The sequence below is a fragment of the Sciurus vulgaris genome (genome assembly GCF_902686455.1).
Source record: "Sciurus vulgaris genome assembly, chromosome: 1".
Taxonomy (NCBI): Eukaryota; Metazoa; Chordata; class Mammalia; order Rodentia; family Sciuridae; genus Sciurus; species Sciurus vulgaris.
The window spans coordinates 201,519,721-201,533,199 of record NC_136461.1 but is presented as its reverse complement, the minus strand read 5'-3'; the positions used below and the strand labels follow the sequence as shown (position 1 = coordinate 201,533,199).

Below are 13,479 nucleotides of genomic sequence, written 5' to 3'. Positions count from 1 at the left end.
ATTTATTTGTGTCCATTAATTGATTTGAGTATTTCTCTCCCACTAGACTATCAGTTTGACCAGTCAAAGGAGAGGGTCTATTTTGTTCGCTATTATAATTTAGCACCTAGGACAGTTCCTAGCACTTAGTAGGAGATCAGTGAATATTTGCTGAATGAAGCACTATATTATAGCCTTCTTTAAAATAATAATCCTCATATCAATCCTCTCCTCTCCACTATCATGGGAATTAAAAATGAGGCAAGCCACTGTATGAGACTGTGTTCCCTAATTTTTAAAGGACTGTACAAATGTTAGTTCTTAATTGTTAGTGTTGTCATACTAGGGTGGCAACAGCTATCCTTAGGGGAATTCTCTCCTCTGAATTTCCCCTGAAATGGCCCCAGGCAGTTTCCTAGCAGCTATGATCATGGTTGGATAAGCAATTTGCAGGCTGAAAGTCTTGCCTAGAGTTAACACATGGATATGTAAATATCTCCATAGCTGCAACCTAGCAAGCAATCTCCAGGCTGGTTAATTGCAGAACTTGGTGGTAATGATACCAATGCTGAGTTCAATTAAGGACTATTTACAAAAGCACCAGGGGATGATTTTCCTCTTTTTCTGAAACAGTAGACCCAGACTAGAGGGACCCTGTTATTATACATCATAAACCTCTGGCTCAGATATATCGAAAAGTCCCTTAGACTTGGGGTCTGCAAACTCCGTACTCTATTTTGACCCCAGGAGCTCAGCTTGGAGCAAGATAGCCTAAGTGTAACAGAGAACAGCAAATAGCACCAAAGACAGATACTCTGTGTGCAGCTTTCCTGAGCCTCAGTTTCCTCATCTGTTAAACATCTGTATTAATGGTCTTACCTCAAATGTTTCTTTTGAGAATAAATGAGGTGATCATTGGAAAGGGCCATTAGAATCATCAGGATAGTTTTGAGCACAGAGTCAACACTGCAGATTTTAGCTGTCATCCTCAGTACTGTAATCAGAACACAGTCCCTTCCACTTGGACCACATGCTGCTGGAGAAGCCATTCTTAAACCCTCCTTGTCCACTCTCTGTTGACTCCGGAAGTGAGTAGATTTTCTCAGAGAACTGAGGGTGATGTTTTGTAAGCCAGGTAAGTGTTCATTCCTGAGGCACAGGTTGAGTGCATATTGTGCCTGTGGCGTTCTGATAGGTGCTGGGGACACAGCAGAGGACAGTTCCTGTCCCCAGAGGCTACAAGGGAGAGACACAGTGCCCTGTCTGACCAGCAGTGATCCCAGGAAGCTGTGGGGACGGAGATGATGGGCCAACCCCACTCTCAAGGTCAGGGGTGGCTGGCTCTGGAATGCCTGGGGTTCCTAAGGTGGAGGAGAGGGTGAAGCCTTATTAATCTCCACAAAATGGAAGAGGACGTCACTTCCTTAAGTGATTGTTGCAATGACCCATTTGTCTGACCCTTTTATCACTGAGGTCCATTACAGCTGGAAATGAAGCTTTTAAGATTAATAACCTACAGACGAAAAGCATTTTCCCCAACACTCAAGGCTCCAGAGAAAATGCAATCGAGTGTTCATCTCCCCAGGTCCTTTCAGGGCACCTCTCAGATAACAGTGTGATGGAATGACTCTGTGCTGTCTCACACTCTCCTGACCTGGGCCCTCTTCTGACCATGCTGGCCAGGCCTATATGACCCTGCTCCAGTTATTAGCTTTCCTGTGAACTGATCACTTTGCCTGGGGACTCATAACATGTATTCCTGACTCAGGTGGGGACTCACGCTCACCACACGCTCATGGCTGCCCCTCTGGGCTAGACCCTTGTCTTGCTCTCACAACTGGGGGAAATAAAAACAAAAACAAACCCTCCCAAGGCCCGCTCCAAGCCTCATGTTACTATTCCATCTCTCTCGCCTTCATTCCTCAGTAGCTTGAAAAATAATTTTTAAAATGCTTATACCATTTTCTTAATCTGTTTTGTGCTACTATAAAAAAAAAAAAAAAAAAAAAAAACAACCTGAGCCTGAGTGATTTATCAAAAAACAGATTTGCTGGCCAAGGTGGCGCAGGCCTATAATCCCAGCAGCTCAGGAAGCTGAGGCAGGAGGATCAGGAGTTCAAAACAGCCTCAGCAACTTAGCCAGACCCTAAGCAACTTAGTGAGCCCCTATCCCTAAGTAAAATACCAAAAAAGGACTCAGGATGTGGCTCAGTGGTTAAGCAGCCCTGGGTTCAATCCCTGGTACAAAAAGAAAAAAAGAAATTCTTTCTTATATTTCTGGAGGTCCGCAGCAGGTGAGGACCTTCTTGCTGTGTCTTAACATGACACAAGACATTGCATGGAGAGAGATTGTGAGAGAGAGAGAGAGAGAGAGAGAGAGAGAGAGAGAGAATGAGAACTGAATTCATCCTTTTCTCAGGAACCCACTTCCACAACAATGTCATTAACCATTCATGAGGCAGAGCCCTCATGACCTGCTGGTCTCTTAAAGGTCCCATATCTAACACGGTTGCACTGGAGATTAGGTGTTTAGTCAACGATTTCTCTGCTGTGTCTAAAAGATCTCACCAGAACAATTATAGAGGAGGAAAAGTTTATTTGAGGGCTCACAGTTTCAGAGGTTCTACTCCATAGAAGGCCGGCTCCATGCCTCAGGGCTCTAGGTGAGGCTGAACACTGAACATCATGGAGGAAGAGTGTGGCAGAGGAAAGCAGCTCACATCATCAGGAAGCAGGGAGGGAGGGCGAGTGGGAAGAAGAAGGAGAGGGGGAGGGGAAGGGGGAGGGGGAGGGAGAGACACTCCACTCTCCAGATACAAAATACATGCCCCATAGCCAAGCCCCCAATGAACCACTCCCCTCAGCCACACCCCACCTGCCTCCAGTTACCACTCAGTCAATTCCATCAGGGATCAATTCAGTGATTAGGTTTGGACCCTCACAACCCAATCATTTCTCCTCTGAACCTTCTTGCATTGTCTTACGCATGAGCTTTTGGGGGACATCTCACCTCCAAACCATAACATTAGGTTTCCAACGTATGAACTTTGGGGGACACACCCAAGCCACATAGCAACCACAATTTCATAAAGAAGAGAATGTTCAATATTTTATTTAACTCAAGCACCCTTACAGGGTTTCAGTCTTTTGATTTTTATAACAGCCTTACAAGAAGCAAACTTTTATTATCCCCATTTTTACAGTAAGGAAACCGAGACTCCATACTTGAAGTTACTGAATGAAATCACACCACTAGTAGGTGATGGGGTCAGCATTTAAATCCAGGCTCTGCAGTGTGAATTTTGTTGTTTGTTTTGGTGCTGGATATTAAATTCAGGGTCTCACTTGTGCGAGGCAAGCCTCTACCACTGAGTTGTATCCCCAGCCTCCTGAGTAGCTGGGATCATAAGGTGTTGCGAGCATCACGTCCCGTTGGTAGGGCAGGTTCTTATCACTGCCTCTGAGGTTCATGCGTGTTGACCCCATGTTATTCTTTCCTTTTCTCCTCTCCTCAATTCCCCCAGAGGTTTTGTTCTCTGCACCAAGGACCTCCAGATGGTCCAAAGTGGAACCTCTTATAGTGGACATTTGTTAGGTTTTGGGTCTGGTATCCTTTTCTTCTTCCTGAAAGCTTTCCGTTTCCCATGGAATTCTGTTCCCCGTTGGCTCTTGTCATGTGGGAGGGAAAATCAGGGTTCTTGTCTTCTCCTGATTAAAGGACAAGGGAGTGACCCAGGCTGGAATTTGAATTCTTAGCAGTAAGGTCAACGAGGCTGAAAGAGTTTGGCATTCTGATCCATCCCAGTGGGTGCCAACAAACTCAGGAATAAAGTTTTTTTTAAAAAAAAATTTTGGTGCAATTTTTGAAAAGAAAAATCCACATGACAATTCAAAGATGAACAAAATATGAAGAGTTTAAATAGAGACAGGGTCAGTATGACTGACTTTTCTTTTTCCTTGGGCTCCAACATGGCTGGACATAGTCCTGCAGGCCACACCTCCCCTGTGGGAGCCCTCTGGGTACTTTGCTGGTCCCTCACATTCTTTGTCCTGAGGTAGTCCTTGGCCACTGCCTTTCCTCACATTGTCCTCTCTCTGTGAAAGTCTTTCTCCTTCCCTCCTGCCTTGCTGATGAACTTCCCTCCAACACCACTGTACTCCTCCATGTGTCCATTTCTTCATTATCCGAGGGGAACATCAGTAGTCCCTAAGTCGTAGTCTTCTTGTGGGCATTACATGAGCATTAATGTCTCAATTGAACCTGACTCAGGCTGAGCGCTAAATGACAGCTGGCTCGAGCATCAACATCACCATCATTGCAGAAGAGGACACCTAGCTGCTATGCCTCCCATCTGCCACCCAAAGATTGGGGGCGGTGCTTAGGTTGAATGAATGACAAGTCACACTGGCTTCCTCATTGTGTTAGCTTTCATCACTGTGTTTCAGTCACAACTGAAACAACTGGGAGGAGGAAAAGTTTATTTTGGCTCATGATTTCAGCCTAAGATGAGGTGGAGAACATCATGGCTGAAGGATGTGGTGAAGGAAAGCTGCTCAACTCACGGCAGCCAGGAAGCAGAGAGAGGAAGAGAATGAGGAATGGGCCATGCCCCCATGACCTACTTCCTTCAACCATGCCTCACCTGCCTACAGTTTCCACCTCCTCTGAGAAGTCCATTCAAATTATTAATCCATCAAATAGATTAATCCACTGGAGAGGTTACAGCCCTCAAAAGTCTGACTTCTGAACACCACTGCATTGGGGGCTAAGCTTTCAACACTTGTGTTTTGGGGGGACATTGCAGATCTAAACCATAACACTCATTCACTTTTCTGACCACCCAAATATCAAGTACAAACTCCTCTCCCTCCACCTGCTTGGTAAATATATGTGTTCCCTGAGATTCTTGCTTAAACGTCCTTTCTTTCTATCTGCTCTCTCTCTAATCCATATATAGGTGTCCACAACCTCAGGGGTGTCTTCTCGTTCATGATGTCTGTGAGGTACATACTTGAGGCCCAAATTTCCAAACATTTGTTGGACATCTCACCAGTGCCTAATCACTATTGTGATATTACTAATAGTAGCAAGCAATGATTGAATGCTCGCTCTGAGCCCAGCTCTTTACATGGATGTCTTTGTTCCATGTTCTCAAAAACGCCCTGTTTTGTAAACACAAAACAATGAAATAAACCAAGAGAAGAAAATTACTGTTATAGTTTGGATCTCGAATGTTCTTCTATGTTGAAGGCTTGATCCCCAATGAGGCAGTGTTCAGAGGTGGGGCCTTCTGGAATTGATTGGATCATGAGGGATCTGACCTTGTGAATGGATTAGTTCAATTGAAGGCTTCATAACTGAATGGACTATCCAGAGGTGGACACTGTAGGTGGGACCTTGTTGAAGGAATGGGTCCTCAGGGGTTTGAACTTGGGGACTTTATGTTGTCCCCATCCTCAGTCCCTTTCCTTTCTTTCTCTTCTTCCTGGCTTCCATAAAGTGAGCACCTTTGCTCTACCATGCACTCCCCAAGATGATATTCTGCCTTGCCAAAGACCCAAAGCAATGGAGCCAGCTGACCATGGACTGAAGCCTCTGAAACCATGAACCAAAATAAAATTTTCTTGCTTTAAGTTGATTTTCTCAGGTATTTTGTCACAGCAATGGAAAACTGTCACACACTGTCACACAAGGTCATGAACTAGGGAACTGGTAAAGCCAGAATTTAAAACTGGAACAGGTGCTTCTGCTAACAAAGGTGATCCAAAGGTCTACTTGTTAACCCATAATTCTGAAATGACTTGAGGAAGAGTAGGCAGAACAGTGGTCCCTTGCTACCTGGTGACATAGTGCCATGTCTGGAGACATTCTGATTGTTCCAACAGGTAGCTGTTGTTGGCATTTAGTGGGTAGAGTCCAGAAATGTTGCTAAACATTCCACAGTACACAAGAGCCCCCCACCACAAGGAATGAACTGCTCCAACATGTCGATGGTGCCAAGAATGAGAAAGGCTGCCTTGGAGAACTCAGTGCAAAGCAAGACAGCGAGCTGCTAGTGAAGGGTGCTGCCTTTTTAGGTGCCAACGCCCCCTCTCACCAACTGTGCAGGTCCCTCCGCCTCCCACTCCCCCCACCTTCAAGCCCAGCCCCCAGCCCCCAGCCCAGCCCAGCCCAGCCCAGCCCAGCCCAGCAAAGCTTCAGGCTCTTCCCTACCACCCACACCACAGGATCTGCACAAACAGGAACTCATTATCTTCCTGCTCAGAACCTTCCCCTCCCTGCTCATTACCATGGTTAAAAATACCGCCCTCCTCCTCACAGGTGAGCACTATTGTCCCTCCTTGCACATGCGCCCCCCGCCCCCGCCCATCAACCAACACACTGTGCCTGCGCAGCCTCCCAAGACTCTCTGCTCAGACTCGTCTGTCCGCCAAAATAGTTTCTTACGTATCTCTTTTCTAGACATGAGGCTGAAGTCACTTTATACTCATCCATATTTGATTGTCCAGAGAATGAGTTTAACGAGAAATTAGATTAGGGGAACCCTAAGAACCCACCTAACTCTTGGTCCACAAATCCAGGAAAATCTCACGATGGAACTTCAGATTCTGTACCTTTCCCTTAGCCCTCCCCTCTGGTGGGCAAGGTGGCTCTCCTCCAGTCCATGGCTCCCTCCTCTCTCCTCCTTAGGACCTGCTCCAGCTATGACCAGCCTTCCCTCAGCAACCACCCCCACTCTCCTGGGGCCTTCCCATCACCCACAGATGCTGTGGTGCCTGCCCATCTTTAGTAAAACCTCCACCCTTGCCTCCCACTTGCTAGACAGTCACATTTCTGAAAAGGGTTGTCTACACTTGCAGTCTCCCACTCACTCCTCAACCCACTGCAATCTGGCTTCCAATCCCTTCACTTCATCGTCACAGCTCTGGTAAAAGTGATCAGCCTATAGTTGTCAAATGCAATGGAACTTGCTTTCCAGTCCTTACTGGATTGAATTTTCTGGGACCTTTGTGAGGGCAGGCCATCCCCTTCTTTTAGAAGCCATTTCTTCCCTTAACTCCAGGTTTTCCTTACACTTGTCTTCTCACTTCTCCCATTCCCCAAGGATGAAATTCATTGGCAGCCTGCATCCAGAGCTTCAGCTCTCAGGAAAGGAAATAGAGTGGCGAAGAGTCTGGACACCAAAACTCCTCCACTCACTAAGTGTTTGGCTTTGGGCACATTATTCAACACTCTTGGCCTTCAGTTTCCTCAAACATAGAATGATACAAGCACTTCTTAGTCTCATTGCTTTCCATTCTGAACATGCACCATTTCTTCAGATCATGTTAGACTTCACAGAATTACCTGAATATATCATGTTGCTCATGCTCAGTCTCAACTCAAGCACATAGGGTGCCCAGGTAGGATATGGCAATAAGTGAGGGGATGCTGCTCTGAGCTGCATTTCCCCAGAAGCAAACCCTGAGACAAGAAGTTAAGTGCAGTTAGCTTATTTGGGAGGCAACCCCAGGGAGAACCAAAGAGGGCTGGAAGGTGAGACAGGGAGGTAGAAAAAGAGCAAAAGAAAGAACAAGTTAACCAGGAGGTTACTGCTGGGGGGATGGACTTAATCCCACTAGGCATCCTCCAAGGAACTGTTTGGAGAGCATTTTAGAATCATTCCCTTCAAGGAAGGGGAAGCTGAGCATTTATCCACTCATTGGTTGAGTTCACCCCAAGGCTGTTGGGCATTTCCAGGTGGGCAATATACCACAGGTCTGAAGGAAACCTCAGGCAGAGAAGGAATGTTTGGGTTTCAGGTGGACAGTTCCTCTGAACAGAGGGCATCCAACTGCAGCAGTAGGTGACTTCAGAGGTGGGTCCAGGGGACCAACCATCACCCACACATGTGCTTGTTGCTCTGTCTGGCAGGCATCTAGCTAGACAGGTCCTTGTCACTTCATTCAAGAACACCCACCCACTTCTTAGAAGTGTTTTCCAGCCTCCCTCTAAACCCTACCCCCATGTTCTGTGCAGCCCCATGACACCCTGATACACCTCAATGAGTACTTAGCTATTTTCTAAATGGAGTTTTCATGCTTGTCTTTCTTCCCCATTTTTGCAGTAGTGCCCAGAAGATTTTTAAGCACCCTGTAGGCAATTAACCAGTGCTAAATAAATTCAAATTCAACTTGCTCTCAGGGTCCTACTCAGAGTAAGTGGTAAATAAATGTGGTCCCTTGCCTTCCCTCTACCTCAAAAAGTTTGCCATTGGACTTAAGAAAGCACTCACTCGCCCTGTGAACATAAGATGTGTTACATACGGTCTTAAATGAACAGAAACGCTGGGAAGCACAAAGGAGGGAATAATTAACTGGGACTGTACCAATGAGACCACAGTTACCTCATCTGACAGTCTTAATTACTTATAGTTTTAACTTTCTAGGACCATTAATAGAGGTGTCTAGCTTTTCTTCCATCATACTGAGCATTCCCATTGAATCTATCTGTGAAAGATACAGAAATCTGAGGGATGGAGTCAATTGCTGTGATTCAGATGGGGATGGAGTCAGCAATTCTGGCTTGTTTGCCTCTTCCTTTAATTTGACATGTCTTTATTGGGGGTAACCCTATGGGCCAACTCTGTTCTTGGTTTTGGGATATAGGCATGATCCTGCTGTAATGCAGCTTCCCCATGGGGGAATGATAAATAATCAACCAAATAAATAGGAACTAGGGCTAGGAAGCAATAAAACAGGATATGAGAAGTGTGGAGAGGTGGAGATGGGGGTGTAGGAGCCAGAGACAAGATCAAATGGTTGGGAAAAGCTTCTCTGAGAAGCTGACTTCTGGGTTATGAGCTGCCTGCCAAGAATAACCTCCCAAAGATTCTTCCAGATGGAGGAAACAGTGACTGCAAATGGCCTGAGGCAGGACCCTGAGCTCCTAGTGCCCAGCCTGGAGCTTGTCCTATCACTTCTGACCACTGAAAGAGAGTCTTCAGAAAGGAAATAAATCTGGGTCTAAAGCTAATGTCTATTCTTTACTCGGAGAAGAACTGGTACCCAACTTTCTGTTCTGAGTGTTCATTTCAGTTTTCATTCATCAGCATGTTGTTCCCTCTTCAAAGTGTGGGTTTCAAAGGAATCTGAAACACTTAGAGCAAAACCACCAAGCTGCATCCTCCAGGTTAGAAACCCCCCAAATGTGGCATTTCCGTGGGAAACCACAATGAATCACTCCTGCTGGCCGCCCAATCTGGGACTGACTTTGGTTTTCCCAAACTCTGTAAAGCACCTCAAGACTTATTAATACCCCTTCCTCAAGGTACCGACCCTCAGGTTAAGAACAAAATTCCAAATTCAGTGAGGTTTGCTGAGTTTCAGATTTCACCAGAAGGGGGTCTGCTGCAGCCACCAACCTTTTCCTCTGCAGAAAGCACTTTGTAAAACACTGCAGAGAAAAGTGATCATCCAGTGATTAGCAGGGAAATGGTATTCTAAGGAAAGACTACTGTCCCTGGCTTTGTAAACAGGCACAGGTATGCACAACACACACCCCACAAGCTAAAATTCTCCTTTCTCTGATGTCTCTTAACGGCAATAAGGACAAGCATGGCTACCATTTATTTGAGTGTTTCTAATGTGCCAGTCCCTGATTTGGTTTCCAGATCAAACCTATTAAGGCAGTATTAACTATTGCCCATTTCAGATGTGAGAAAACCTAAGCTCAGGAAACCGAAGTTAAGTGATTTACTCGAGAGGTCTCACAGGTAGAAAAAAGGCAAAGGCCATATTCCAACCCAGGTCAGAGATCAAAGTGCACACTATACTATCCATGCTATATTAGGGCACTATCCTGGCCCCAAAAGTCCTGCCTCAGGCACCCTGCAAAAATAAGGAACTGAGCAGAGAAAGCAGAGAAACCCGTCAGCGAGGTGAAGCCACTTCTTTTAATGAAAATAGGGGAAACCGTCCAGGAGCGTGCAGGTCCATCCTCTGCAGGGCAGCAGAGGGGCCCAGGTCCTTCCCCGGTGGCCGGCCTTAGGCCCCCCGCAAGGCCAAGGATTTTCTGTGAATAAATCCCACCCTTCCCACCTCCAGGCGAGGAGGCAGGGCGGCGGGGGTGTGGGGCCCACGGCAAGGACGCCAGGCCCCAGCGGGTGTCCGAGACCGGCCTGTCCCCGCGGGTGACCAGCGCGCCGCGCCCCCGCCACGGCGCCGGCCGGCCAAGGGTTAAGCGCGGCGGGAGCCCCCGGCGCGGAGCGGCTGCCGGGCCGGGAATGCTTAGTCAGGATTCCGATTTCCTGTCGAAGTGTTTGGATTTCCTGAAACCCGCGCCCTCCGCGCCGAGCGGGATCGTGCGAGCAGCTCGCGTCGCCGGCCTCCTCCCCCCGGCACATGGTCGCCCGCCCCTTCCTGCGCCGCGCTCGGCTCCCGCGCCTCGCCTGGCCTCGCCGCCGCCGCGGGCCGGCACTCCGCGCTCGGGCACCGGCCCGCGCCTCCCGCCAGCCCGCTGTTCCCGGCCGCAGTCCGGTTTCCGACCCGAGAGCCGCCGCGGCGGGGCCCAGGGGTGCCGGGGCGCGGGCGTCTGCGCCGCCGCCGGGAGCCGGCGCCGAGCCCGTGATGGAATAATGCCCAGCGGCCCGCCCGGTCCCGGTGAGTTGCGGGGCCGCGCGGGGTCGTCCTCGCTGGCTGGCGCCCTCCGCCCGGCCCTCCGCGGGGAGAGGTGCGGGACGCGAGCTCCGTTCCGGGTGGGATGCCCCTCTCCGCGGGCAGGACGCCGGCCCAAGTCTGGGGAGCGTGCGGGGCGCGCGCAAGGCTCCGCCGGGCCGGGCGAGGCCGCCCAGTGACTCCGCGCCCCCAGCTCCGAGCGCGGCCGGGCAGCGCGCCTGGCGGCCCCTGCTCCGCGGAGGCGCCGGGTGGGGGCGGGGGCCGCCGGGGTGGCGCAGCGGTCCCCTCCCGCGAGAGGCCGGGACAGCGCCGGCGGGGCCCTCTCCTCGCGCGGAGGCGCGGGCGCCGGCCGGCATTGTCTGCTGGCGCGCTGAGGAAAGTTCCCCGCCGCCCGCGGCCCCCGGCCCCCGGCCCCCGGCCCCCAGCCCCCAGCCCCCGGCCCTGCCTGGATATGGCGCTGCAAGGCAGGCCCCAGGCCACTTGCTTAAAGCAAAAGAGACAAGGAAGGGGGCAAATTTGGCTCAGTGTTTGCTCACGGGAAGACCAGGGAAGTGGCGTGTGTTTTCCGCTTGTATCCTTTTGGGACCTGCTGCGTTTTCTGAGAGCAACAAGAAGTTTAAAAGAATAAAGAAACTCCCTTATGTCCGGTTTTCTGCGATTTAATACATCCTGAGAGTTCAGCTTGGGCCATTCCCAAAGAAGTTTCCTTTAATAATTTATTTTTCCACTAGCGCGGGGAGACTAGCCAACCTCGACCTCAGCCTTACCTGTACTAATCAGAAAGACCAAGAACCTTCTCCCACTTGTTTCTCCATCTACTCGGTCAGGTTGTCTTGGTCTAATTGATTCTGGGATGATAGCGGGACATGGATTGCTGAGTAATGCTTTGGGACTGTGAACCACGGGATTCAATTTTAGGCTAGTCTTACCTCCGTTGAAACCTGCAGTCCAAGAGTTTTCTGTTTCGTAGTTGGAGAGCCACTGAGAAGATGCAGATCTTTTGGGTTACTCAGTCAACACTTTAGAAAGAAAAAGATCTTAGAGAACAACTGTTTCCACTCCTTTTTGTTACATGGATGAGGTCCAGAGAGGTGCCTGACTTGCCCAAGGTTCTTATGGTCAGGAATAGTTTACAAGTCTTTCAACTCTCAGGCCACTGGTCCTGGGACATGTCAGATTACGATCTGCCAGCCATGAAACAGATCTGCAAACTTGTCTTCTTACATTATAGCCTTCTCCACTTGAGTGACTTCTCTCGTTCTGTCTTATCTTTTATTACTGCTATTTTTTGAGATAGGCAGTTATCTCAAAGTACATATTTTGAGATAGTGAGTTAAAAAAATTACCTAACCTCTACTGTTAAGCTACCAAATGGATCTGAAATCTGAAATGGGTGGCATTTTATATAGGGAATTACTTTTTCACCAATCCATTCTTTTGTGAAAAATAGAAACTCCAAAATCCAAAAAAGGGCAGTATCTTAGCACATCATGTACCGCGTGATGATCAGTAGACTCGATTTTCAGCCCCCCTGTTTCTTGTGGGCTAAGCAGCCCACCTCGTTTTCTGTTCATCAGAGCTCTGAATGACTGGTTTTTCATTTTTAGTATGTGATAATGTTGAAAAGAAAGGACTTTTTTCGCAAGCTTGCCATTTGGTGAAGGAAATTGAAATTCTCTACACCTCCCCAGTCCTCACCAGCCACAGTGAGCCAGATTTTCAAAATTAGTGTGAGCCTTGCAGGCCCAAAGATGAATGTGTGCATTCAAATGGAGTCCTCTCTCCTGGGGACACACCTCAGGCTGGCTGCTCCACATGCACACCCAGGTGGCCACAGTCTCCGAGAAAGAAAGGAACCCAGGTGACCTGGAACGCTGTCGTTCCTGCACTTTCCCTCCTGAGTTTTCAGTTGTGTTTGGATCCTCCTCTCCTCTTATCACTTTTCTCTCCATTTCTTCTCACTGTCTCTCCATTGCTGTATCTGGTATGGGCTGCACAAATAGTGTCCACATTAGCAGTGGCTTCACTGCTGATAATAGAGTGACCAACGACGTTAGTGACAGCACCTATGGCGCACTGGCTTTGTATCCTGCGCTTCTTACCTTTACGGAGTCCCAAGAAGGAGAAGAAAGATCTTTGGGAGCCTTACCCTGAAAGGACAGCGCTTCTCAGATTTGTCTGGAATTGAGTCATTCTTTTGTGCACCCAGTAAACATTTGCTAAGTGGCTCCTCTGTGAGATGCCAGTTGTGCAAAGATGAATAGGACCCTGTTCCCAAGGCCGCCTATTTCCAGCATCATTGTTCAATGTCAGCCGCACACTTTTTCATTTAATCAGTTCAATGACCCCATATTGAGCACCTGGGTGAAGTCCTGGTGATGCAGTGATGAGCCAGGTGGACCTGGCCCCACCCATCCTTGCATTCCACCAGAGGAGATAAGGAACTGGGGAAAAGTAAATAACTTCCAAGAAATAAAAGGTTGTGGTGATATTTGTTATTAAGACAACAGACCAAAGACAAAAGTGGAGGATGGGGACACATGTGGGTTCTGAGTTTGCCAGGGAAAGCCTGGCCTGAGGTTGGAACATGAAGCAGCAACTAGCTAGGTAGAGAGGTTGTGGGGAGGAGAGGTGTTCCAGGCAGAGGATCAGAATGTGCAAAGTCTTCTTTGCCAGGAAGAGCTCCAGGTACTCCAGGTGGTAAGGGAAGTCATGGGGCCACAGTGTAAGGGAGAGATGAGGAGAAAGGCCCAGGTAAGTTGGAGATGGTGCCAGGTCTCATCTGGAAGATCCCCTCCCCCCATCAAGTACAGAGGCAGTGCAAGATAGATTCTCTTGTAGTCT

At 48.6% G+C, this 13,479-nt stretch overlaps 1 protein-coding gene across 4 annotated transcripts in view; it reads left to right on the top strand.

Annotated features, from left to right (window-relative positions):
- Positions 1–10,294: 10,294 nt before the first annotated feature.
- ASAP1 (ArfGAP with SH3 domain, ankyrin repeat and PH domain 1) overlaps positions 10,295–13,479 on the top strand; it is a 337,055-nt gene continuing 333,870 nt past the window's right edge. The window contains exon 1 of one of the 4 annotated variants that reach the window (XM_079112364.1): positions 10,295–10,620. The gene's annotated coding sequence lies outside the window, so the exon portion shown is untranslated. The remainder of the gene's footprint in view (positions 10,621–13,479) is intronic. The other 3 variants (XM_079112361.1, XM_079112365.1, XM_079112363.1) reach the window with 3 other exon arrangements.